General features: G+C 39.9%; 1 pseudogene across 2 annotated transcripts; it reads right to left on the bottom strand.

Moving 5' to 3' along the window:
• Positions 1 to 2,295: 2,295 nt before the first annotated feature.
• LOC147634260 (syntaxin-125 pseudogene) lies at positions 2,296 to 4,766 on the bottom strand (annotated as a pseudogene). Of its 2 annotated transcripts, none has more exons than XR_015266884.1 (2): positions 4,620 to 4,766; positions 2,296 to 3,479 (listed from the first exon to the last, which is right to left on the bottom strand). The product of XR_015266884.1 is annotated as a syntaxin-125 pseudogene, transcript variant X1 (transcript). The 2 variants fall into 2 exon arrangements; XR_015266885.1 differs by having other exon boundaries at positions 2,296 to 3,489.
• Positions 4,767 to 25,437: the final 20,671 nt, after the last annotated feature.

The raw sequence follows: 25,437 nt of genomic DNA on the forward strand, positions 1-25,437 counted from the left end.
TTTTTCTTCCCTCCTTGAATGGACCCAACATCAAGTTTGCAATTTGCCGAGAAATATCGTGAGTGTTTGGATCACCTCCTGTGAACACTTTTGGTTTGAGTAGATGATGTCTATGTTTTCTTCTCAATTGTGTAGATTTCCTGCATCGTAAGGCCATTCTTTAAATATCATCCAATCAAGATGAATCAATCTTTTGATTAATGACTTTTGCTGACCCAATCTTTTTGCTACGGCTATTTAAAGAGACAATAGCTCTAGCTCCACTGGACAGATGCTTCAGTGCCATGCACAAATAGTGTGCAATTCAATACATCCATTAAGCCTTGAGAAACCTTTTCTGTGAGCTTCTATAGTCTGGTGGGATGGAGCACTAGACCTTATTGGGTGACCTCTTCTACCTAACCATTGGCTCTTGGGTAATATTAAGTGTGAACTTGCAGTGGCAAATCATGCATATTTTAAAAAGCTCTTCAACCGGTTCTACCTTGAGTGGTGCATCGGATGGCACCCTAATCCACGAATACATATCTCCCGGTTTGAACCCTAGAATACTATAATATTAATTAAACTGTTTTTTTAAAGGGAGGTAGATGAGATGGAAGATCTAGAATAAAAGCTTCTCTTTCACCCAATAAAGCTTTGAAGGTAATTCCGCAATTGAAATATAGGTTGACTATGAGAGTCATTCTCATAGTCATCATGCGAGAAGGCACCCCAAAGAATACCAAGACTAAGTCCTGAAGAAGAAGGCTTATAAGCCCCATGAAAATCGACAGAAAAAGCTGGCAAAAGGAGCTAGCCTGAGCAAGGAAGACAAGCATTTAGAAGCATACAGAAATGAAGAAATCTATATACAAGTTTACAGCCTGCAACTCCTTACTATGACTCAGGAGACTAGAAGGGGGAGAATTCCATGTAAAGACGAGCTCTTATGACGAAAGTATGTTATATCCTCAACATAGACTAGCTATAGGATGGAATTGGAAAATGAAATAATAATACGTTCAATTTTATCCCTCTTCTTCTTGTGTGGATAAGAGCATGGGACCAAATAATTAGTGTTGGTCTATATAAATAATTGCCTGCAAGGGGACATTTTGGGCGTAGAGGATAATTGTTGGCCAACGAAAGGACATTCTGGGCGGTCATGAACAGACATTACGACATTCGAAGACTCAAAATGTTGGTATGCGAGGCTGGGTTGGGAACACTAGCTGTACGATATCTCCCTTTGGCCAAGAATTTTAAAACGTGATGGAGATGGGAGGCCACTTACGGCAATTGCAGTGCCCATTCAGATGAGGGTGGACTGTATGACAATTTTCGAGAACAGTTGTATCGGAACATGGTTCTTGTCCTGTTCACTCTCCCACGCTCAGATTGAGGGAGGGGCGTTGTTTGGCATCTCGAGTGCTATATTATAATCCCAAAACTTTAAAAAAAATTGTACCTTCTAAGAGAAAAAGAATTTGAACGAATAAGAATCACATATATTTTTTATTTCTCAAAAAAAATCTAGTGGTTTTACAATTTTCAAAATCATCTTGAATCATGACATCTAAGATTTTCGTATTATGCCTCTTACACAAATTAATGAAAAAACATTTCTCACTCGTTATCAGCCCCTATTCCCACAAAGGAGGGGCCAAGCAAGGGTTGGCATTGTAGTGCCTATATAATCTCTCTGGCCAAGATTCTCTATAAAAGGCACTGTGCATTTAAGAACCGGGGAGAATGGCATCAACGGTGCATGAGTCACGAAACACGGGCAGTTGTCCGATTTTCATGGGTGAACTGAACTCAAGTGGCAAAGGTTGGGTTATAAGCAAGTCGTGTGTCCATGGACCCGTGAAATGCGTGTAGCATAGTGGAGAGCATTCACACGGCTATGTGGAGCGTGGGTTTGAAACCCGACACCAAGTTGAACTCAAGTGGGTTGCGTTGAACTCGGGCACATCCAAGTAAACTTGTGTCTCTTTAAATCTCGACCGTTAAAAACTTATTGGGATGCCCGCCCGACTTCCGTGCCGTCAATGCCATCCTCCCCACTTCTTAAATGCAGCGTGCCTTTTATAGTTGAGGGGGCAACTATTGCAGTGCGGGCAAATTTTTCAACAAAGACAACAATCATTTGCAAGCGACAGAAAGTCTGCCCCTTGGCCTGATGGAATGAAATCTGTTCTTAACATTAAGAGGTTTAATCCATAAGCTAAAGACTCGAGTGAAAATTATGCTCAAAACCGCAGAGTTATCATATAATAGATCACTTGATAACATAAGCACTATTTTAGCAGTCGTGACCATTATGTGAATTGCAGCATACCAACTACCTCGATTAAAAGGTTATATTGTACGGTACAAATTCCCTCTATATGATCAATATATATATAGTAGGCTATAATCCAACCTGAAAAATATCGTACCATGTAGATCAATGCTTAGCCCTCATTCTGGTCCATGAGGGTAATTTAAACTATTCCTTTACTCTTAATATGATAAAGCCTCGAGGCTAAGCCTAATTTCTCAAGCTGGTGGCAATAGGTATGACCACAATCAGAATCAGAATGAGCAGAATGATGATGGCAATGCACATCCACTTGCGCCTGCCTCTTTGGTTCCGCTTGGCAGCTTTGAGCTGCTGAGTGCCTCTATCAATATATGCATTTGCTTGGCTTACGTGATGTTCGATGTCATTCAAGTGCTCCCCTTGAGCTTCCACAATCACCGCCATGTCTAGAAAAATCTGTTGCAGATGAAGCAGATTCTGCTCGATCTCTTTGACAGCATCATGCCTCTCTTGTATTTCGCTGATAGTGTCTATCACCTGGCCTCTCCCCTGCTCTTGTATAGCCTTCTGCAGGAAATTCTCACTCTCTCCTGTCTCAATGATGTGCTCAACTGTGTCTGGATCTGGATTCTGACCTGTGACCGTGTAATATCGCCTTTCTATAGTCTCTCTATGCTCCCTCATGATCTTCTGGCGCAGGACTTGAAATTCCCCCATGAGGTCCTTTAGCTTTTTCCTGAGAGAGTTTATGATGGAGGTTCGAGTTCTGTCGGCAGGGGTTCCTAATTCACATCCAGGCCGACTGTGATTTGCCAGGCTTGCTTTGTCCAGATCCTCCAACTTCGCTTTGATTGACTTGGCCTTCTTCAGGACCTCTTCCACATCCTGATCCATTCGCTCCCGCAATGACTTCATTGCCTGCGCCTTGTGGATGGTCTTTCCCTCCTCATTCGCCTCCTGGAGCTTCAAAAGAAGGCGCTTCACTTTCTCCATGTCATTCTTGACAACATTCACCTCCTCAAAAAATGCGTGGAGGTTTCTGTCCGCACTGGCATCCCCAACACTTCCCATTTCTAAATCTCTCATTGCGTCCCTCTTGAGATCCACATAGCTTGTGCCCTTGACAGGCACAAGAGACTTGGAAAGGAGGTCGTTCATGGTGGTGAGCTTCAGGGGTTTTGCAGCTTACAAGCTGCAACAAACTATGAGAGACGTAAGACATAACTCGGTAGGCATAAAAAGATCAGCCAAATGTTTATGAAACTGATAAGCTGCAAGAAAGTATACAAGAACTAAGCATAGCAAGAGCAGCCAAAGGAAGCAGGCATCTATTGACATGTAATTTTTGAAGATGAAACTGTACAGATGTCCTTAGATACTGTAAGCTAATGCCTAGTGGCCGCCACCTTTCTGATTACATTGCTGAGCTTTAAAAAGTTTGGGGCACAATTGATTCGACAAAGAACAAAAGGACTATCGGAACAGATGCAAAATCAATGCAGGGTTATAGCTACTGATCTTCATAGAAGCAGCAGCTTGAAAGGAGCTCATGTGCAAAGAGAAGAGGCAAAGACAATGCATAAATGCATGTAAGAACCAAAGAAAAACAAGATCTTTAGGCAAAATGTAGGCCCAAAGAGGCAAGAAAGGAGGCAAAAGATGGCTCACTTTGGATCCAAATATACTGAAAACTTTCAAATAAAGGTTATAAGACAGGCCAAAGCAAAAGAAAAGGGAAGATTGAATGAAAAACTTGAATGGGACAGAGCTAAGGACTTGGATGTATCCACCAACGCCATGCCATGGCTATAAGACAACGTTGAGGCTTTGGATGCATCCAACACCATGCAGTCCCTGGCATCGCCTTAAATTTCATTACAGAAAATTCTAGAAACAAGCAAATAACCGTTCCAACTGCCAAGAAAGTCCGCAACCAAACTCAGGTCTCAACCTTTGATGCTCTCACTATGCTAAACACAGAGAATGGCTACAAATGCGCTGGACCTTCGATTATTGATTATTTTCTTACGGAACTGTTAAGAACGCCATATCTACGGTGCAGAAAGGAGATTATTTAATGAAGAATTTCTCTCAGTATGCCTACATTTTGCCACAAATAGAGATTCTCACAGTAATGCTTGATTTTGCCACAATAAAGTTTGATTTTGTCACAGGAAAGCCATCAAACTGTTCTCACAGAGCTAACGTGATCTTAAAAGCTTGAGATTGGTCTACTAAGAGTGGAAAATTAATCCAAAAGGCCTGCAAACGAAGGGAGATTGGTAGAAGGGAGACGTTTAGCAGGCGGGAAATCGGTGAAAGGAGGGATTACCTGTTTCCTTTCAACGCACAAACAGGCACAATGCAGCCATGGCGGAACCTGCAGAAGCAAGCTCCGTGCAGCAGAATTTGAAGACGGTGCAGGTGCTGGCGAAACGAAGGAGAAGGCAGGTTGAAGTTTGAACCGTTGAACTTTGAAGGTTCTGCACAAACTTTCGAGCAAGAAGCCGCTCTTTCCTGCACAAGTTTGAATGCAGTCGGTCGTGTTACGGCCTATTGCCGGTTAACAGTAGTTTGGCAACGTTATTACCTAAATTGTATTTTATTTTAAAGGTTTTGCAACATCTCATCATGTCATCATGTCCTTAGCAGCATATAATTTTGTGAAGGAATGCTAGTGGGGGTTGGTGTGACCGAAATGCATCCTCTAGTAGTATTATCAATCTTGGGCCTTTACAAATTGTCATGGATAGGCAGTAGGGAGTGTATCTTCTAGCCGGGCACCATCAGAGTGCTTTGAAGCCTCGACATGGTTGGCACATGTTGCTTTCAGTGCTTGAAGCCTCGACATGGTTGGCACATGTTGCTTTCTGAGAACACGTGATGTGCAACAACTTGTCTCATAAGAATAAAACTCCATTCAACATGTGCTTGATTTCTCTCCTTTGACTATTGTTATAACTTAAGGAACCAAACTTTCTTGGAAATTGGAGTCCATTGGAGAGCTAAGAAAAGACCTGTTATCCTCCATATATAGTCCATTGCTAGCCCGATAGTCCATGTGATAGACTTGATATTAGTGTGTTAAGCAACAGAGAGGCTAATAGTCCCCTTAGGGGCTTCACTTCCAAGAAAACCCTACATGTTGAGGGTATTAAATAATAAATCTATTTTATTTATGTGCGTGCATGTGTGTGCGTGCGTGTGTGTGTGCGTGTGTGTGTGCGTGTGTGCGTGTGTGCGTGTGTGTGTGTGTGTACGTGCGTGCGTGCGTGTGTGTGTGTGTGTGTGTGTGTGTGTGTGTGTGTGTGTGTGTGTTCTCTATCCTCAAATGCTACTAGTCAATCTATTAGATGACATATGGACTAGCATTGTCATGTGCATCATAGATGCCATGGACATTTTTAGGGCTAAATCTAGAAGAGGCAGCCAGATAAAGAGTACGAACCAGGTAGAACCAGGATGATAGAGCACAGAGCACTTTTGGCAGTGTAGACTGGAGACAGGCATGGAGAGCAAGCTGAAGGTCAGATGGCTGTCGGCTACTACAGGACAGGTGTTGCTGGCTGAACCAGAGGACAGGGGCAACAGTAGGCGCAAGAAGAAGGAGGACCAATCGGCTGTATTAAAGAGCATTTACTGCATTTATGGCTGGCCGACCAGCAATCGGCGGCCACCAGCATGCCAAGTGTCCAAGACACATATAAATAGCCAGTGTGCTCATTGTTGTGACGATTCACTCCACTAGGGAGTGGGTCCCAATAGTAGAAGATTTTGGTGTGTTACCACCTTTTATGTAAGGCAGCCTATGGCTGTAGTAGAAGTACCTTTTTGTACCATATCAATATACTGAATTTCCAGCACTCTTCTCTCTCTCTACTCTCTCTCTCTATATCTGTGTTTTGCATCAGATGGTTTCCAAGAGTGTTTAGGGCTGAAAGAAGACTCTCAGAGCTTCCGCTTGTTACATTGGTATCAGAGCATCATGCTTAGCAAAGCTAAACACTGATTCAGTCCCATATAATGGTGTACAGGTCCAAGGTACAGGAAAGTACACGGATTCGAAGCCCAAGGCAAGGAACACATAATCAGGAAGAACTCCCAAGAGGTTGGTTGGTGGTGTTCCACAGTGCCAAAGGGGATGGCAGTCCTGTGAGCCAGATAGGTTCCCGGGCAACGGTCCCAAGGGAGGTTTATCCTCCAAGGGTGATGTGAGAGTGCCAGACTCATTTCTCAGGAATGAAGACCAAGACGGTGTTCAGAGTCAGGGCAGGAATGGATTGTGGACTAGAGGAAAACAGATGCATAGATCTTCGTCTGAGACAGAGTGGTTTGGAGAACAAGCCGGGTTTTCAGAGAAAAAGGGTTGCCAGCGATGGATGATGACAGAGGGACTTCGAGAAAAGATTGGGATGATGACAGTCATCCAAGAGCAGGTTGGAATCCCGTCATCAAGTTTAGCAGAGGGGGGTGTCATGTGCATCATAGATGCCATGGACATTTTCAAGGCTAAATCTAGAAGAGGCAGCTAGATAAAGAGTATGAACCAGGTAGAACCAGGATGATAGAGCACCGAGCACTTTTGGCAGTGTAGACTGGAGACAGGCATGGAGAGCAAGCTGAAGGTCAGATGGTTGTCGGCTCTGCAGAGCAGGATAGGTGTTGCTGGTTGCACACACAAGGCTGTCGGCTGCTCACTGAAGTGGTTGGCTAAACCAGAGGATAGGGGCAGCAAGCAGGCGGCAAGAAGGAGGACCAGTCGGCTGTGTTAAAGAGCATTTACTGCATTTATGGCTGGCCGACCAGCATACCAAGTGTCCAAGACACGTATAAATAGCCAGTGTGCTCATTGTTGTGACGATTCACTCCACTAGGGAGTGGGTCCCAATAGTAGAAGATTTTGGTGTGTTACCACCTTTTATGTAAGGCAGCCTATGGCTATAGTAGAAGTACCTTTTTGTACCATATCAATATACTGAATTTCCAGCACCTCTCTCTCTCTCTCTCTAGTCTCTCTCTATATCTGCGTTTTACATCAGCAGATGGTTTCCAAGAGTGTTTAGGGCTGAAAGAAGACTCTCAGAGCTTCCGCGTGTTACATTTGTTGTAATTAAAATCAATCAGTTCCATTACGCCATGGGCCATATAAGTGAGTTAAGGGAGATGGACACTTATCTTTTAGACAATCATTAATAAAACTCTTGAGCCCAAGCTCTTGGCTAATGTGGTACTCCCTTGAGTGCATGCGTGGTACTCCACTTGAGTGCATCTCTAACCCTAACCCTAATCTCTTTCTTGCATTGGTATCAAAGTAGAGCTCTTGATCCATCTTCATCTTCATTTCAATTCACTTTTTGCGAAAAACAAAAAACAAAAAATGTGTCTCTTGAGTTTCTTGATTTTCTTGATCTTTCTTAAGTTTCTTGATTTTCCCCAATATTTTCTTGAGGAAATTGGTGCAAACATGGAAAATATTTCAAGTTTGATGACAAGAATCAAGGAAATGGTGATCTTGAGTGATGACCATGGCATGATGACATGATTTAGTCTCAATTTTGAGTAAGTTGGACCAATTTTTGATATCTGGATACGGTGTGGCCAAGTTTTGGTGTGTAATGGGCAAAGTTTTCATGGTGTGGACCTACAACTTCTTCCCCTTCATCCCTCTCTCACGTTTTTGAATCTAGGGTAGATTTAGAACAAGAAACAGCACCAGTGAAGCTTGGGATGGCATCAGGGAGGCTATTAGCAAATGAATAAAGCCGCAATGGACCAAAATGCTAGTGATTTTTTGCATTTTTCTCCCCATGGCCAGTTCGCAAATGCGCTTCCTGCTTCTTGGTTCATTCTCTAAACCCTAGCCATCATTGTCATCAAATCTTGCTTTCTTATGTTTTTTCTTCATGATTGATAGCTTAGAAGGGCTGCAATATGTGTGATGGCAATGTTTCTTGCTCAAATGGGAACAAACAAGCTGTGCCATTTTTTATAGGGTTTTATGAGGGGATGGTTGCATAGTTAAGCTCTTCTTACCATATCTTTTGTTACGTGATGCTTCCAATTACTAATTTCATCAAGTGTGGCATGAATTACCATTTCTTGCATCAAGAATAGGGGTTTGGGGTTTCTCATGAAGCTTAGGCCTTTTCACTTTTTTTAATCATGGATTAACTTCACTATAAGCCATCAAACCATGAATTATGTGTATTTTTCATCATAGCCATTCCGTTTTTTGCAAGTTTTAGGGATTTCCATGAAAAAACTAGGGTTTCTTGGCTTCTTCCATGTTTGAATGGAGTTTTTCCACATTGATTTTACTTCAAATGCAAGCTTATTAAGCTTTACATATCTCCATTCAACTTCATTGCACATATAAAGATCATTCTCACATCTTCATGCATAAGATTAGGCATTTTTATGGAATTTGAGCTTCTTGGCTTTTCCTTTCTCATATCTACATGCCTTGTGGGCTTCATTGCATGAGGTTTTGAGCATTGGACACCACTACATCCTTACGGAATGAAGATTAATGCCATTAATCATGCTTGATTCAAATAACATAAGGCATATCATATGCTTGATGTGAAGAGGCACATGTATTGAGCAATATGTAAGGCAAGTGATTGAAGTTGTATTTTAGTCAACAACCATTTAGATCTCACTTTTGCAAGCCTCACCATTGGCATTAAAATCTTGTATTTAGATGGATTGTGTTGGCATGCAATTAGAAGTACCTTTGTTAAGTGGACTCTCATATGCTTGATTGCAAGCTCATAGTTGTATACAAATCTCAATTCCAAAAAAGCTTGTAGAATCTAATATGTTGAAAGGTACCTTTGGCATAGGTGAAGAGGCCAAAGGAGATCATGGCTTGAATCAGTCTATTTGTGAGTGCCTTGGAAAAGTAGATAGATGGAGGATTAGGTACATCGGTGTGAAGACTTGCCATCGGATTTCAAACTTTGGTAAGGGTGTGAGAACCCAGTGAGAAGGCTTGGCCAGGAGATCGGCAAGCATAAATCTCGTCTCCAACATCATCCTCTTCAACATATTCGATTGGGGAAAGATAAAGATCATATACATGACAATGGCAATGGTAATCGATTGAGATTGAGACAAAGTTCATGACAATAGCTTGGACAATATAGTTTATTGCATTTTGAGCTAAGTTGAGATTGAGATTTTGTTGCAAATGCCTCAAGGTTATGGCAAAATGTTTGCAAATTAAGGACGAATTCTGAGTGCAATTGGACAAAAGCGGTGCATTGGACGTGCAAATGCTTTGAGGAATAAGGTTTGGTGGTTTGGATGCCAAGGTCATGACAAATTTTCACCAAATCCCTCTTTAACTGCTTTTTTAAAAAACCCTAATTATTGATTTAAAACCAAGCTTAGAATCTTTCTCCTTGCACTTGGGGCTACTCATCAAGCTATCAAGCATTCAAATCGAAGGTAAGGGACTTGGTCAAACCCTAGTGGTTGACTTTTTGAGAAATCAACTCTGGTCATAGGGGTTGACTTTTTAAAACTTTTTTAAAAGATTCCTAATCTATTCATTAAGACCTACGCAGCAACATAAAGAATGCACAAATCAACGCTAGTTTTGAATAGTGTACTAGAAAGTGGACATGGCACGGAACCCAAAACAAAGAGAGATAGCACTTATCAAAACTAAGATCCAGGGTGGTACAAGTGTTCGTCTTGATATTACAAATGTGTCAAGTTATAGCACGTCAAATTACGACTCCGTTTGATTCATTTACACCTAAATTAGTGTTTTTCAACCTTTCCAAAGCTGCAAATGAATATGGGGAATAGAGGAAGGCCGAGAAAAGCATCTCAAGATCCAAGGCAAATGGAGGATCATGCTAATACAAGTGCCCACTTAAGTGATTAATGACGATGGTCAAGTGCAAGGTGAAGCATCCCTAATCTACTCATCAAGACCTATGCGACAACATAAAGAATGCACAAATCAAAGCTCATTTGAATAGTGTACCGAATAGTGGGCATGGCACAAAACCCAAAACAAAGAGATACAGCACTTATCAAAACTGAGATCCAGGGTGGTACAAGTGTTTGTCTCAACATTAGAGACGTTTCAAGCTATAGCACGTCGAATTCCGACTCTGTTTGAGCCATTTACACCTAAGTTAGTGTTTTTCAACCTTTCCAAAGCTGTAAATGAATATGGGGAATAGAGGAAGGCCGAGCAACGCATCATCTCAAGATCCAAGGAAAATAGAGGAAATAGAGGATCATGCTAATACATGTGCCACTAAAGTCGAGGCTGCTTAAGTGATTTATGAGGATGGTCAAGTGTAAGGTGAAGCATCACACGAGGAGTCGACTTTGCCAAATTATGCTTTTGATCATACACATGCTTCAAATGACTTGCAAGCTATGCAAAACATGATTGAAGGCATGTTTGATCGATTTGATAGTAGGCAAGAGTACATTGCATAAGAAATCAAGGGTGGATTTTCTTATCTTGGTGAGGAATTCCACAACGTCAAAGTACCTCCTCCAATTGTCCCTCCAATTTTATGTAAGGCAAAGGCGAAGGGGTGATGATTGAAAAACTGAATGCCCAATGGTAACTAGGATAGAAGATCAACCAATGCTCATGTGAATTTAGATAACCAAAGGGACTGTATTGAGACTAACAGGAAGAAACACTATAAGGTAAGACTAGAAAAGATTATTTATATATAAAAGGTTTGCATATAAATAAGGTTCAAGGGAATTCAAATTGGAAATACCTAAAGCAATTGTTAATAAGAATTAAGGTTAAAGTAAAAGGGATGTATATGCACAAGGGAAGCCCAAAGGCCACAGAAGTAGGCGCCCCCTTCTAGGGGGAGTTGATGAGGCATTGGAGACTGAAAAAGCCATGCCTAGCCAATGAAAGGTCAAGGGGCTGAAGTTGGAAGGTCATGCAACACTTAGGGTCCATTTGGGATATGGTTGGGTGGAGAATCAAAGTTCTAGTCTTATAAGTCTTCAAGCTTATAATGCAAGGAGTATTACATTGGTATCAGAGCTAATTTCCATCTCTTCCATGTTTCCATTGAGCTACTCATTGCTAACTCTAATCTTTACTCCTTAATCTCTTCTTTATTCATTTCCATAAGCTAATCCTTATACTTCTCAAATCTTCTCCATACAAATACCTATTACTTAATAAATTGGGCATACCTCTTGCCTAATAGATTAGACATACCTCTTGCCTAATAGATTGAGCATACCTCTTGCCTAATAAATTGGGTATACTTTGGAGATTCTACATGAAGCAAGTGGAGTACATGACAACCTTGAAGAATCATTGAAGCAAGGAGGAATTAACGGAATTATTCTTCACATCATTAGAGATAATTCATAATTACCCAACCAAGTAAGGTCATTGTGTTGCATCTTTTTTGCTTTGTAAGAAGATACCTTCATGGTGGCAAAAGTGGGTAGAAAAGTAGTTATTAGTAGCTCAAGGCTATTGTGAAGGTGGTAGATTGATTTGGCTACCTCACTGACCCAGGCAATACTAACAACAATGCTCATAATGTAAATCTCAAAATCTTGGAAAGTAGAGTACTCGTTAACCTCTTCTATAGTAAAAACCCAGAAGTTATGATGGTAATTCCACCATCTGGTTCCCAAAGCCATCAAAGAGAGAACAATCCTACCACCAACTTTATGTCAAGAAGAAGCATAGCATCAGTAAGAAGACCACAAGAACCCTCTCCCAAAAATGTAGAAGCCATAAGAACCCACTTACACTCTGAACAACAAGGATATGTAACAAGTCACCTAGCTACTAGTCAATGCTTTACCATCAACTTTTATATACTTCTCCATGGTAGAGTCATGTGACCACTTAATACACTACTCAAACTATTTGTCAACTCACTTTGGTGGTCAATGTTGAAGGAGGTCCTTGAAGCTTAGCAACAACATAAGAACTTGCAACACTCAAAAAGAAAGCTAGAGCACCCTCGTCACCAACAACGTCCCTCGATGAAGGAAGGAAGTGGGAACTAGGGGCTTGGAGTTAAGAGGGGAAGTAAAAGACTCAAAGGAAGAGTAGGAAAGGAAATTCCCTATACCCGTGAACCAATAAATGAGCAAACAAATGGGAATATTCACCCGTGACTTTCCTCAAATAGTCAGACATCCATAAAAGTTACCCAAAAAGGATCAAAAATCATGCTTGACACTCCACAATGACCAAAGGAATCATGATATCAACTCAGAAGCATGGTATACAAAAGTTTGGTTGGCGTGAAAAACCAGTGTTCAAATACTCACGACTGTATCTCAAATTTTTCATGCCAAAAAAAGTGTTCCAATATGCATGAAAATCATACCCAAAGTCATACCCTGCCTATCCAAGGATCACATGAACCACAACATCACGTCAAAATAAGGAAATTTAAAAGTTCAGACATGGAAAAACCAAGGGTCACTTCTAAAAAAAGTGTTCCAAGGGTAGCATGAATCATTCCTAGACCTTCCTAGTGATCACATAAACCACCAAAACACCTCAAAAGCAAGAAATTCAAAACTTCATTTGGCGTGAAAAACCAGTGTTCAAGACAACCTTCTCAAATCAAGGGGAAAATACATGTACTTGCACATTCACACATCTTCCCGAGCACCACTATGTACTCCTTATCCATTTTGGTGATCAAAATTTTAACGTGTATCTCAATACATTCACCACTGTGAAAAACTAGCCCGTTTTTCATGCCAACTCAAAGTCTCAAGAAATAGTCAATTCTCATATCTTTCATCTTCTTTAACCTTAGGGCAGTCACCTAACATCATTTTGCATCAAAATAATAACTTTCATTTGATGTGAACTCTTCAAAAATCCAGGTGTAAATATGCCACCTTGGTTATTCACGTCATACTAATCAAATGTATCACATGATCTACTAACCTCCATCTACCATCTGAGTCATCAGTGCTACTAACATGCATGAAAAGCATCCAAAATATACAAATTTTAAACATGAATATCTCAAGATATTTTTGCCATGGAAAAGCTAGTCTAGTTTTTTACACCATAAAAAAGGTTCAAGACTAGCACTTTTCTCATTGGTCACATCTTTGTTTGCATAAGCGGGCCATTATTCTAACATAATTGAGCCTCAAGATGTTAATATTTTTTCAACATCATGAAAAACTAGTCTGGTTTTTCATGCCAGAAGGAATCGCTACAGACATATGTATGCAAATCACTTAATAGCACATTAACCAATCAATATTAATATAAAAAAAGTAGTTTTAAAAAGAAAAAAAATAGAAAGAGACAAAATCATATATTTTCATTAATAGCCAATCACATAAATAAGTAAGCACATTAGCTTACCATTCTTCTTTCAATTGGCTAACTATTAGTAATTGCTTAGTGAGTAGACACAAATACTCACTCTCCTATGGAAAAAAAATACAAGTTTGTATGCACCATATCCTCATCATTAACATCCTTCCATGCCTATCTGTGGATGAGGGCCATGGTGGGGTGAAAGCATGGTCAATGATACAACCCATCACCTAGATTTCCCTTTATAGGTGTAAGAACAATAGGTTATCCCCAATGTCACCCAGTCAAACTTGGCCCATCACCTAGATTTCCCTTTATAGGTGCAAGCACTATAGGCTATCCCCAATGACATCCATGTGCAAAAGCCTTGTCAATGGTATGACCCATCACCTAGATATCTCTTTGTATGTGTAAGCACCCACGCTTCTCTCAAGAAGATAAAGAAATTTTAATTAACCTCACAAGTCAAAATAATTCTTCTATGACTCTATAATGATTTTGAATTCACCACAACTATATCAAGAAGTTTTCTTGACTCACTTTAATGTATCTCATTGTATATCCGCTAGCAAGAGCGCAAAAAAACATTATACATAAAAAAATAAAAAAACACATGGGATGAAGAATACATGGATAGTTCTAATTAAATATCAAGATCATGTGGCAAAGTCCTACAATAGGATAACCAAGTAGCTACATTTGCATCACTTCAATGTATCAAATTAGGAATTGAGATTTAGTCTTGCATTTTGATGATTGTGTCAATGTTCCTCAGGACCCCCCTTCCCTTCTCCTCCATTGCTAACTAACAAGTCTTAGAACCATTTGCCAACTTGAAATAATCAATGTAAACCTACTTGTGATTGCAAAAAAAAAAGAATCACACACAAAAATCTTGATCCTATTTACTTACATTATTATTTACTAATTAACCTTCCCCATTCCTTTCGAAAGAACAATGACCATTGAACATTCATGCAACATTATAAACATCAATAAAATAGCTTCTTCTACTCCATCATGAGGACATGATCGACATCAAGAAGGGGAGATTGTTAACCTATTTTGGGGTTGACATGAGTTGCCAACTATAATTCTACATCAAGAAGAAAAGATGGAGACACCAAAAGCATGTATGACCTATCTAAGAAGCAATGGTGTGTCCAAATCTCCAACTTGAATAGGTGCATGAAAATGGTATGATGTAATACTTATGGTGATTCCCACCCCAAGAAAGTGTAGCAACAAGCTAGAATGGATTCCATGTGAATGTACTTCCCAAATTTATTATGAGATTAAGCATTGTGTAAGCAATAGGCCCTTATAAGCCTTAGGCGCTAGATCAGCTATAGTTGAAGTGTGTGTGAACTTATGATCTTGTATAGAAGTCACTTTCTCTCATAATTTGCAATACTCTCTCATAGTTTAAGTGTATGTGAACACTTATGACCTTGTATATAAGTCACGTTTTCTCATACTATACACAATACTATCTCATAGTTTAAGTGTGAACACTTAGGACCTTGTATATAAGTCACTTTATCTCATAATGTAGGATACTCTCTCATTGTGTAAGAGTCTTTCTCTTACTAATTACCTTCTCTAATGCATCCTAGTGAGTGTGTATAAGTGATTTAAGGTCATAAGTGTGTGTGAACACTTATGACCTTGTATATAAGTCACTTTATCTCATAATGTAGGATACTCTCTCATTGTGTAAGAGTCTTTCTCTTACTAATTACCTTCTCTAATGCATCCTAGTGAGTGTGTATAAGTGATTTAAGGTTGTTGAAAGAACGGTAGAGGGGGAGGAGACACACACACAGGAGCAAACCCTAATGTATATTGCAAACCCTAATCATAGAGGGAAGCCATCTCCACTCTCACACAAAGCATAATGCCATAATCCATAATACACACAACACACTATGAGTTGTGTCCACACACATCTAACCCTAGCTAATGTCCACACACTATGACCAGCTGGACACGCGGTCGTTTATGTCTCACACATGTTCCTACCTAACATGCCAGCACATAGCATAGCTGGCTCACACTGACATCGAGCTTGAATCTCAACAGCCCCTCTCAAGCTCATGATGTACTGCCGATGAAGATGTAGATGAGCTTGGGATATCAAGACTCTCAACACTCCCCCTCAAGCTCATCCCATGTACTCCCAACATAGTCCAGAAGTACTCAAACTTCTCCCTGCTAAGTGGCTTTGTAAAGATGTCTGTCACATCAGTCTTCACATACTGAAGATCAATTGTACCATCCAGCACCTTCTCTTTGACAAAGTGATAATGGACCTCTATGTGTTTGGTCCTCGCATGAAATACTGGATTCTTGGCCAACTGTATACTGCTCATGTTGTCACAATGAATGACAACTTTGCCATTAAAAGGCTCACCCAAATCTGCCAAGAGATTCTTTAACCATACTGCCTCACAAGTAGCAATGGCTGCACCTCTATATTCAGCCTCTGTACTAGATAAAGCAACTGTAGGTTGCTTCTTGCTACTCCAACTCACCACGGCACTTCCAAGTGTAAAAGCATATCACTAGTAGACCTCCTGTCATATGCGCTACTTGCCCAATGAGCTTCTGTGTAGCCATGTATTTTACCACTCTCATAAAGTAGACCATAATGTGCAGTGGTCTTCACATATCTCATGATGCGTCTCACTGCATCCAAATGTGGTTTTCTGGGGCTTTGCATAAACTGGCTTACTAGCCCCACAACATTACTCAAATCCGGGCGTGTGATAGTCATGTAAATGAGACTACCAACCATCTTCGTGTACATAGATGGATCATCCAATTCCTCGCCATAATCAGCCCGCAACTTCACATTTTGCTCCAAAGGTGTACTCATAGGCTTACACCCTGTCATGCCATATTTTGCCAACATATCCAATGCATATTGGCGCTGTACTAACCATGTACTTGCATGATCTTTCACCACTTCAATTCCAAAGAAGTATCTCAACTCACCAAGATCTTTCATGTCAAATTGCCCACTCAGCTTTCTTGACATGCATCACATCTGCACCAAGATCACCTGTGATAATCAAGTCATCCACATAGATGACTAGTAAAACAATCCCATGCTCTGTCTTCTTCACATAGAGTGAAGAATCTGCTGTAGAAATCTGGAAACCAAGAGAGATAAGATATCTGCTCATCTTATCACTCCAAGCACGAGGTGCTTGCTTCAGACCATACAATGCCTTTTTCAATCTGCATACGTGAGTGGGATATCTTGGGTGTACATACCCTTCTGGCTGTGCCATATACACTTCCTCTTGTAGATCTCCATTTAGAAATGCATTCTTGACATCCATTTGATGTATTTCCTAGCCATTAGCTGCAGCCATAGCAATGACTGCTCTCACTGTGCCCATCTTAGCCACTGGACTAAAGGTTTCATCATAGTCCAAACCTTGGGTTTGTGCATAACCCTTTGCTACCAATCTTGCTTTATGTCTCTCAATAGAACCATCAGATTTGCACTTCACTTTGTAAACCCATTTACATCCAATAACATTCTTGTCCTTTGGTAATGCACCAAATCCCATGTATCATTATGGACCAATGCATCCACCTCAACATCCATTGCTTTCTCCCATACATGCTCTCCAATAGCCTCTATATAGCATGTAGGTTCCACATGCTTCACCATAGATGTCATATATGCATAGTGCATAGCAAAATCTTGATATGTCAATCTGTCAACTAGATATCTGACTCTCTGGGATCTCCGCAATGCATGCGGATCACTCTGTACACCTGTCACTCTAGCATGTGGTGGCACATATCTATCCTGCCTAGCACCAAGTGTGCGTAAAACAGGTATGCCAAGCTCCTCATCCAAACTCTCTGAACTAGATGACTCATAACCTGTAATTCCAATTCCTTCTACCTTCTTCTTTCCTTTATCCATAGCACTACTCCCAGTGCTCACACTCTCATGCCTCAAACGTCCTGACCATGGACGTACAGTACTACTCTCAGCTTCTGCTGTGCTGTGCTGGCCTAGACATAGTAGTAGAACTAGAACTTGCTTGTGGCAAGTTCACAGGCACATCTGCCTCAAGTGACTCAATGACACCCTCATCTTTTGCTTTGTACCAACTAGCAAGCTCATCAAACACCACATCTCGTGAGATGACCACTTGTCTAGTTTGTGGATTATAATATTTGTATGCCTTTCGATCGTGTGCATATCCAACAAATACACATTTCTCTGCCTTAAGATCCAACTTCCTCCTTCTTTCATCAGGCACATGTACATAAGCTATGCAACCAAAAACTTTGAGGTGTCCAATGTCTGGCCTATAACCTGTAAGCCGCATCTCTGGCGTGCTTCCATGAATGGCTGCTGTAGGTGTTTTGTTCAGTATATACACTGTAGTAGCACATGCTTCTGTCCAATAGTAATCTGGCATGCTCTTTTCATTGAGCATCGCCCTAGCCACTTCACATATGACTCTATTCTTTCTCTCAGCCACACCATTCTGCTGAGGTGTATACCTGCAAGTCAACTGTCTTCTTATTCCATGCTTCCTCAAGAAATGCTCAAAAGCCTTTGACGTGTATTCACCACCTCCATCTGTTCTCAAACATTTAATCCAACAGCCATATTGCTTTTCTGCAAAAGCTTTGAAATCCATGAACTTTTCCAACACTTCACTCTTCTCTCTGAGAAAGTATATCCATGTCATCTTGCTGAAATCATCTATGAATGTCACATAGTATAAACTGCCTTTGATAGATGGGTTTTGTGCAGGACCCCATACATCACTGTGTACTATCTCAAGTGGCCTGCAACTCATATTTCCTTCTCTAGGAAACCTCAACCTTGCCTGCTTTCCAAACTGACAGGCTTCACAAACATGCATATTTCCATCATATTTGAACCTAGGCAATCCACTGACAATGCCTCTTGTTTGCATGTTCTTTAATCTTTGTATATTGACATGTCCAATCCTCTTATGCCACATATCAATGTCCTGTACCACATTTTTACTTTTGGAGAACATGGCTGATTTTAGCTCAGGAATTCCAGCATCCAGCTTAAACAATCTGCCTTCTTTCTTGCCTTTAGCAATGACTCTACATCCATGTTTGAAATCTTCAACAAAGCATCCATGCTCATTGAAACGAACCTGTAATCCCTGTTCCACCATTTGACCAACTGAGGCCAAGCTCTTTGTGATAGAAGGCACATACAATACATCTGACATAGATTTTGTTTGACCATTGTGCATGAAAAATTGTACACTTCCATGTGTAATGACATGTTGGGTATCATCACTTGTCTCCACATAGCCTTTTACATCCATAGGCTTCATATGCTCAAACCATTCACCATGACATGTCATATGGTTTGATGCTCCTGAGTCCATATACCATGTGTCATCATTCTCAGCATTTGTCGTCATAGAACCCACAACATGTTTCATGGCAAACAAATGATTTGCAGTGCCATCATTACTGCTTGATGCATAGTTTCCACCATGTTGTGCATAATTTCCACCATAAAGACCACCATGCTGTGCTCTACCCCCTCTCAAATCATTCTGTTTGTGGAAACAATCTCTCGCCATATGACCATATTTCCCACAATAATGGCATTCAACATCTTGCATAGAATTTTGTTGGCCTTGCCAACTGCCTCGCTGAGGTGCATATCCACGACCACCTCTAGCACCATATGAAGGCTGAAAATTCTGTTGTGATGACCTGTCCTGCCATCCACGACCATTACCACCACGTCCACGTGATGCGAATCTCCCCCTGCCTCTAAAACCTCTCTGAGAATAAAAGGCCTAATTTCTGCCATTATCATCATGGCTAGTAGATGCATCCAGAAATGAATCACTGAGTTTGATTTCCTCAACCAGCAAGAGTGAAACCAACTCATCAAAGTCTGGTAAACCTGTACTCCTCACTGAGATAGATGTATCAAAAGATTTGTATTCCTTGCCAAGACCACGCAAGGTAATATCCACCAAATCATCATCAGGCATGGGGGCATTTATTGTGGCCAATGCATCTGCAAACTTCTTGATTTCTTGCACATAATCATGTATGCTCCTTTTATTCCTTTTCACATTATGTATCTGTTGTCGCAATTGAGACTTGCGAGCACTCGTGTCTGTATCAAACATCTTTACCAAAGTATCCCATGCATCTTTGGGATTCTCAGCATCCTGTATGTGTATGAGCATAGCATCAGAAATACATATAGACAGATAATGCAGCACTTTGTATGCTCTTTCTGACCATTGCTTATGAGCAATAACCTGCTGCTGTGTAGGTTGTCGAGGTAGCTTAGGCTCTGGCTCAGCACCTGTAATGAGATTCCAAAATCCTTTTCCTTTCAAGAAACTCTTTATCCTGTACTTCCATGCCTGGAAGTTCTTCCTATCCAGCTTTTCACCAACAATCTGTACTGGATTATCCGACATGTTTGCTCAATGTGCACCTTCCACACTCGTCTAAATTTGTAACCAAGCCTTCCTCAGCTCAACCACACTCCAATGAGTGTTCCAGATACTCCAAAGTAGCCAACAATCTTCAAATTTGATGTAAAAAATCAACCTGTACGCATTCAAAATGAACTCACTCACGCAGTCCAAGATACCCTGCTTTGATGCGCTTTCCAAGGCTCCAAATCACAATGTAGTGGTGCAATCAAGTATGGAAAACTTGCATTGACACCTAAACAACCTCAATGTAGAGTATCAACACCATCTGACATGTGTACATATCAATTTTTGAAAACCCCTTTCTCTGTTTTGGGAAAAACCAGAAAAACCAGTAGTAAAATGGCTCTAATTTCTTCAATATTTGACCAAATTGAGCAACCAGGCATTCATTAGCTTAGAAATAGTGTCCAACTCCATGTAAGAGGAATTTATCCAATTGTTTAAGACCAAAGATTAATTGCTCAATTAAAATTGCTCTGTTTCTCTGCAACCAGTGGACAGCCTGTTTAATCAGCTCATTCCCAGCTCAATTAAGCATAATTGACCAAACAAATCACATAGCCCTCTTCTCCAAAGTGTGTAGCAACCAATTGCTAAAGCAATTGTGAAATGTATCAAGCAACCAATGAGTAATTGATCTCCTCGCTTCAAAATGTGCACTTTTCTGCCCTGTTTCTCTATTGGAGCTGCGTCGCTTGCTGTAGAGGCCTTTGGGAATGGTTGTAATGCTAAATGATGAGGTAATAAAGTCCCCAATACTCCTAGGTATGTGTGCAATCCATCAATGCTTGGATTTTTGCCAAAAATATGCTCCAAATGCATCAAATCTTCATCTCTGTTTTGTGAGAGCTCAAAAAACCAGAGTTTTTCACTCAATCAAATGCATGTAAATTGCTCCAAAATTTGTTTAAGGCTTGCATAGGGGTTGCCAATACATCTCTCCTTGTCAAATACATGTGTCTTTTGCTAGAATCACTTCTATTTCACCATACATCAGTGTTTCCAAGCTTTAATGGAAAGCTTCCAAAAACCAGAAATTTTCTTTGCTTTGATTTGCTCTAACTTGCTTTGTTTTTGCCTGTATCACCTGCAATCCACTCAAGGATGTTTAGAAGACCTTACCCGGTAGGCCAAGCTCTCAGATCTGATAGTATTCGCAAGCTTCACAGCTCCAATGGCAAGCTTCACAGCTTCTCTTCACAGCTTCTTCTCCCTCTTCTCTTCACTCACTCATAAACCCTAATAAACAGCACAAGGCTTTGATACCATGTTGAAAGAACGGTAGAGGGGGAGGAGACACACACACAGGAGCAAACCCTAATGTATATTGCAAACCCTAACCATAGAGGGAAGCCATCTCCACTCTCACACAAAGCATAATGCCATAATCCATAATACATACAACACACTATGAGTTGTGTCCACACACATCTAACCCTAGCTAATGTCCACACACTATGACCAGCTGGACACGTGGTCATTTATGTCTCACACATGTTCCTACCTAACATGCCAGCACATAGCATAGCTGGCTCACCCTGACATCGAGCTTGAATATCAACAGCCCCTCTCAAGCTCATGATGTACTGCCGATGAAGATGTAGATGAGCTTGGGATATCAAGACTCTCAACAAAGGTGAGATGAGGGACAAGGACCCATAGTCCCAATGTGAGATGGTGTGCCAATGCTCGCTAGAGATGGTGAAGGAAATTGCTACGCATTGAGGTGTGGAGCTCTTAAAGTAGTGTGCTTGAGCTCAGCCATTGGAAAGATTCCCACGTCGATTGTAGCTTACAAAGGTAATCTTTTCGATTTGTCAGTCTCGTTGATTATCAATTCCCATTGAGCACGACCAATAAGGATTGGGCCATCTACCACTTTTAACCCCATTTACATAGGTTTGTGGAGAGATTTACGTGCAATAATCCTAGAGACTTTGACTTCTACATGTCTTCATTCTACCGCACTCAAAGATAGGATCAAGCTTCTGTCGAGGAGTGATCGTAGTTGTGCTCTCCAAACTATGTAGAGAAGTCACCCATTACATAGCTCTCTAGATCTTAGTCTTGTTTAACCACATAGGCTAAAAGGAGGGTGGAAACTCCCTCACAAGTTCTTCATATGGCCCTTCCTTTCTCGGGGACCCCGAGAAGTGAGCTATAACAAAGTGTAACCATGCAGATATCAAAAACCATAGATAATCCATGTAGACATCAAAGTGTAACCATGCAAACATAAAAAACCACAAATAATCCATGTGGTCATCATAGATTATAAAGAGTCACATGTGCAGAACCATGCAAAATAAAAAAACCTACTAGAGTTATGTGAGGAGGCTACTGCAAAATCTGAAGGTTTAGACCATTCATGTCATGTTGTGGATGGATTATATTATTGATGCTAACCACCAAGGAATGCAAATAACTCCATAACACTTTAGTTGTGAGAGGCACCAATCATACACAAAATAAGACCAAGCATAAAGAGTCACATGTGCACAACCATGCAAAATAAAAAACCTACTAGAGTTATGTGAGGAGGCTACTGCAAAATCTGAAGGTTTAGACCATTCATGTCATGTTGTGGATGGATTATATTATTGATGCTAACCACCAAGGAATGCAAATAACTCCATAACACTTTAGTTGTGAGAGGCACCAATCATACACAAAATAAGACCAAGCATAATTAGTCACACCGCATAGCACGCTTAGTGCCATTAGAGGTGAGAAGATCAGTCTACATTATGATATCCATAGTAGAGAGTATGCCATATTAAGAAGTTTGAGAAATCTAAGAACAACATGGATAGGGTAACCCAAAGAGAGTAGCAAAGAGCAATCAAGGCAATGTTTGGGCCACGCAAGCAAGGATATAGTAGTTTGTAAAGCATGGGGCCAACTCAAGGATCAACCCACCTTATTTATATTTAATGACTGCCAACTTCATCCCCACTCAAGTGGTTGTCACCTTGGGATTGAAGTAGGAGACATGGGACCCGAGATACATGCGTAGTCCACCTTTGCTAAGAAGAATGTTAAGGTCACTCCTTATTGGAAAGCTATGAATTCACATCCAAGGATACCTCGACCACACAAACTTTCTTATTGCATCTCTTTTTATATACTAGACATGTCTTCATCCTTGATATCAATTTATACTTGGTTAAGATGTGTATTAGAGTCTAGACATGTAAGTTTCAATATGTAAACCATGTAGCAAAGTGCAACCATATCATTAGGGATTATCGCCCTTCATGTACGACCAAATCCCTTCATATGCTAGACATGTCTTCATCCTTGATATCAATTTATACTTGGTTAAGATGTTTATTAAAGTGTGGACATGTAAGTTTCAATATATAAACCATGTAGCAAAGTGCAACCATATCATTAGGGATTATCACCCTTCATGTACAACCAATATCCCTAATATAAAAGGCAACATATGCAATATTCTACAATGAAAAGCATATAAAAAGAAAGTGTCCAACTCATGTAGCCTACCAACCATCGATTCTTGTGTATACTTATTTAACCAAATTATTCACCTTGCCAAGAACTAATCCATGCATGGTCATCAGTTGATCATGGCATGCGAATTTGAAAATTGAAGCACCACATACGCATAGTATCTGCTACACTTATAATCACAATAGTAACCACCATGTAAAAATTTAAGACCATAAGCATGTTAAATGCATACAAATAAAGGGTTAGAAGTAATATTATGGATACAAATAAAGGATTAGAAGTAATATTATGTACAATGATCATTTTCCAACATTTCTACAGCTAGGCTTACTTTTAGTTACATGCAAGTAACTTGTTTTCTAAAATCTCCCTTATACGAATTCCAAATTGTAGTTTGTTTTGATATATGGGGTCTAGGAACTTAAAAATTCCTTTAGAAACTTTTCCCAAGTGTAACTTTCTCTCTCTACATTATGCAAGTGCAAATTTCTCTCTCTACACTATTTTGTCTCTCTACCTTTAAACAAGATGTTTTTCTATTCTAAAATTTCCCAAAGGACAAAGAAATCATATTTGGTAAGTTACATTACTCAAAAATATTATTTGGCAGTCGGATTAAGTACCTATACCTGCAAAGTCTCTCTCTATAAATCTCACTTATTCAGCATCCCCACCATGATCTGCTTATTGCCGTTCTAGGCTCCTAGGATAAAAAAGAAACTTTATATTCAAGAAAAATTGTAAAACTTAATTTTCTCTCTTTAAGTTAATTTCTCTCTAAAATATTACCTAGTAAATAAAGAATTTAATTATACCTTCTGAAATATTTAGCAGGTAAAATATCACCTATAGTAAAATATTACGTGATAAATAAAATAATTTAATTTTCTCTCTCTAAAATATTACTTGATAAATAAAAGAATTTCAGGGATTCAAGGGAGGGATCTTACATCCTCCCCTACTTGAAAAATTGAGATGTCCTTGTCTCATTAATTGGGGGTAGTCCCTTAGTAATTCTACTTCTTTTTCCCAAGTAGCATCCCCTATTGGGAAGAATTTTCATTTGGTCAAATTTAGGATGCTTTTTCTGAGAGCCTTTTCTAGAATATCAAACATAGTTTTTTTGGGTTCTAGGCTTAGCTACCCTTGCACTAGCGGGATGGCTTGTTCATCATCTAAGACATGGTTTAGGTTGCGCGCATACTTCTTCAATAGGTTAATGTGAAATACATTGTGGATCTTTAAATGCAAGGGTAGCAATAATTCATATGCTTGGTCCCCAACTTTTCTCGTGATCACATATTATCCATAATATCTTGGAGATAGTTTCTTGTATTTTCAACCAATCTAGTATAGATTTGACCTTCAATCTTTCTTATGATTTTCATACTTGTGTCTAACTAGTCTTCTTCCAACATATTCAGTAGATAATATATCTAATTCACAATAATACTTGAGATTATCAACCCTTCATCCGAGCCTTAATCCTTTATAAATTTAAAGGCACAATCCATCATTCTCATTAATTAAGGTTCCCAGACTTTAATTTAGGATCTTGTGTCTAAGACCATTTTCATTAGTATAATTATTTTCTCTCTCTACCTTTATGGCATTTTAATTGACAAAATAGGGATCTCTATAACATTAATTTAGGTCTTAACTCAACTATAATATACACTCTATAATAGGGATCTCTATAACCTTAATTTAGGTCTTAACTCAACTATAATATACACACTACTTCTACTAGTTATTACTTTCTCTAATTTTTTTGGCTTAAGACAATATTCTTTCTCTCTCTATAATTTTATGTGTACATGGGAGCATCCCCATATCGAAAAAGTAGTCTCAGTAGA

Source organism: Cibotium barometz, chromosome 11 (genome assembly GCF_041138505.1).
Source record: "Cibotium barometz isolate CiBa-2024 chromosome 11, ASM4113850v1, whole genome shotgun sequence".
Classification (NCBI taxonomy): Eukaryota; Viridiplantae; Streptophyta; class Polypodiopsida; order Cyatheales; family Cibotiaceae; genus Cibotium; species Cibotium barometz.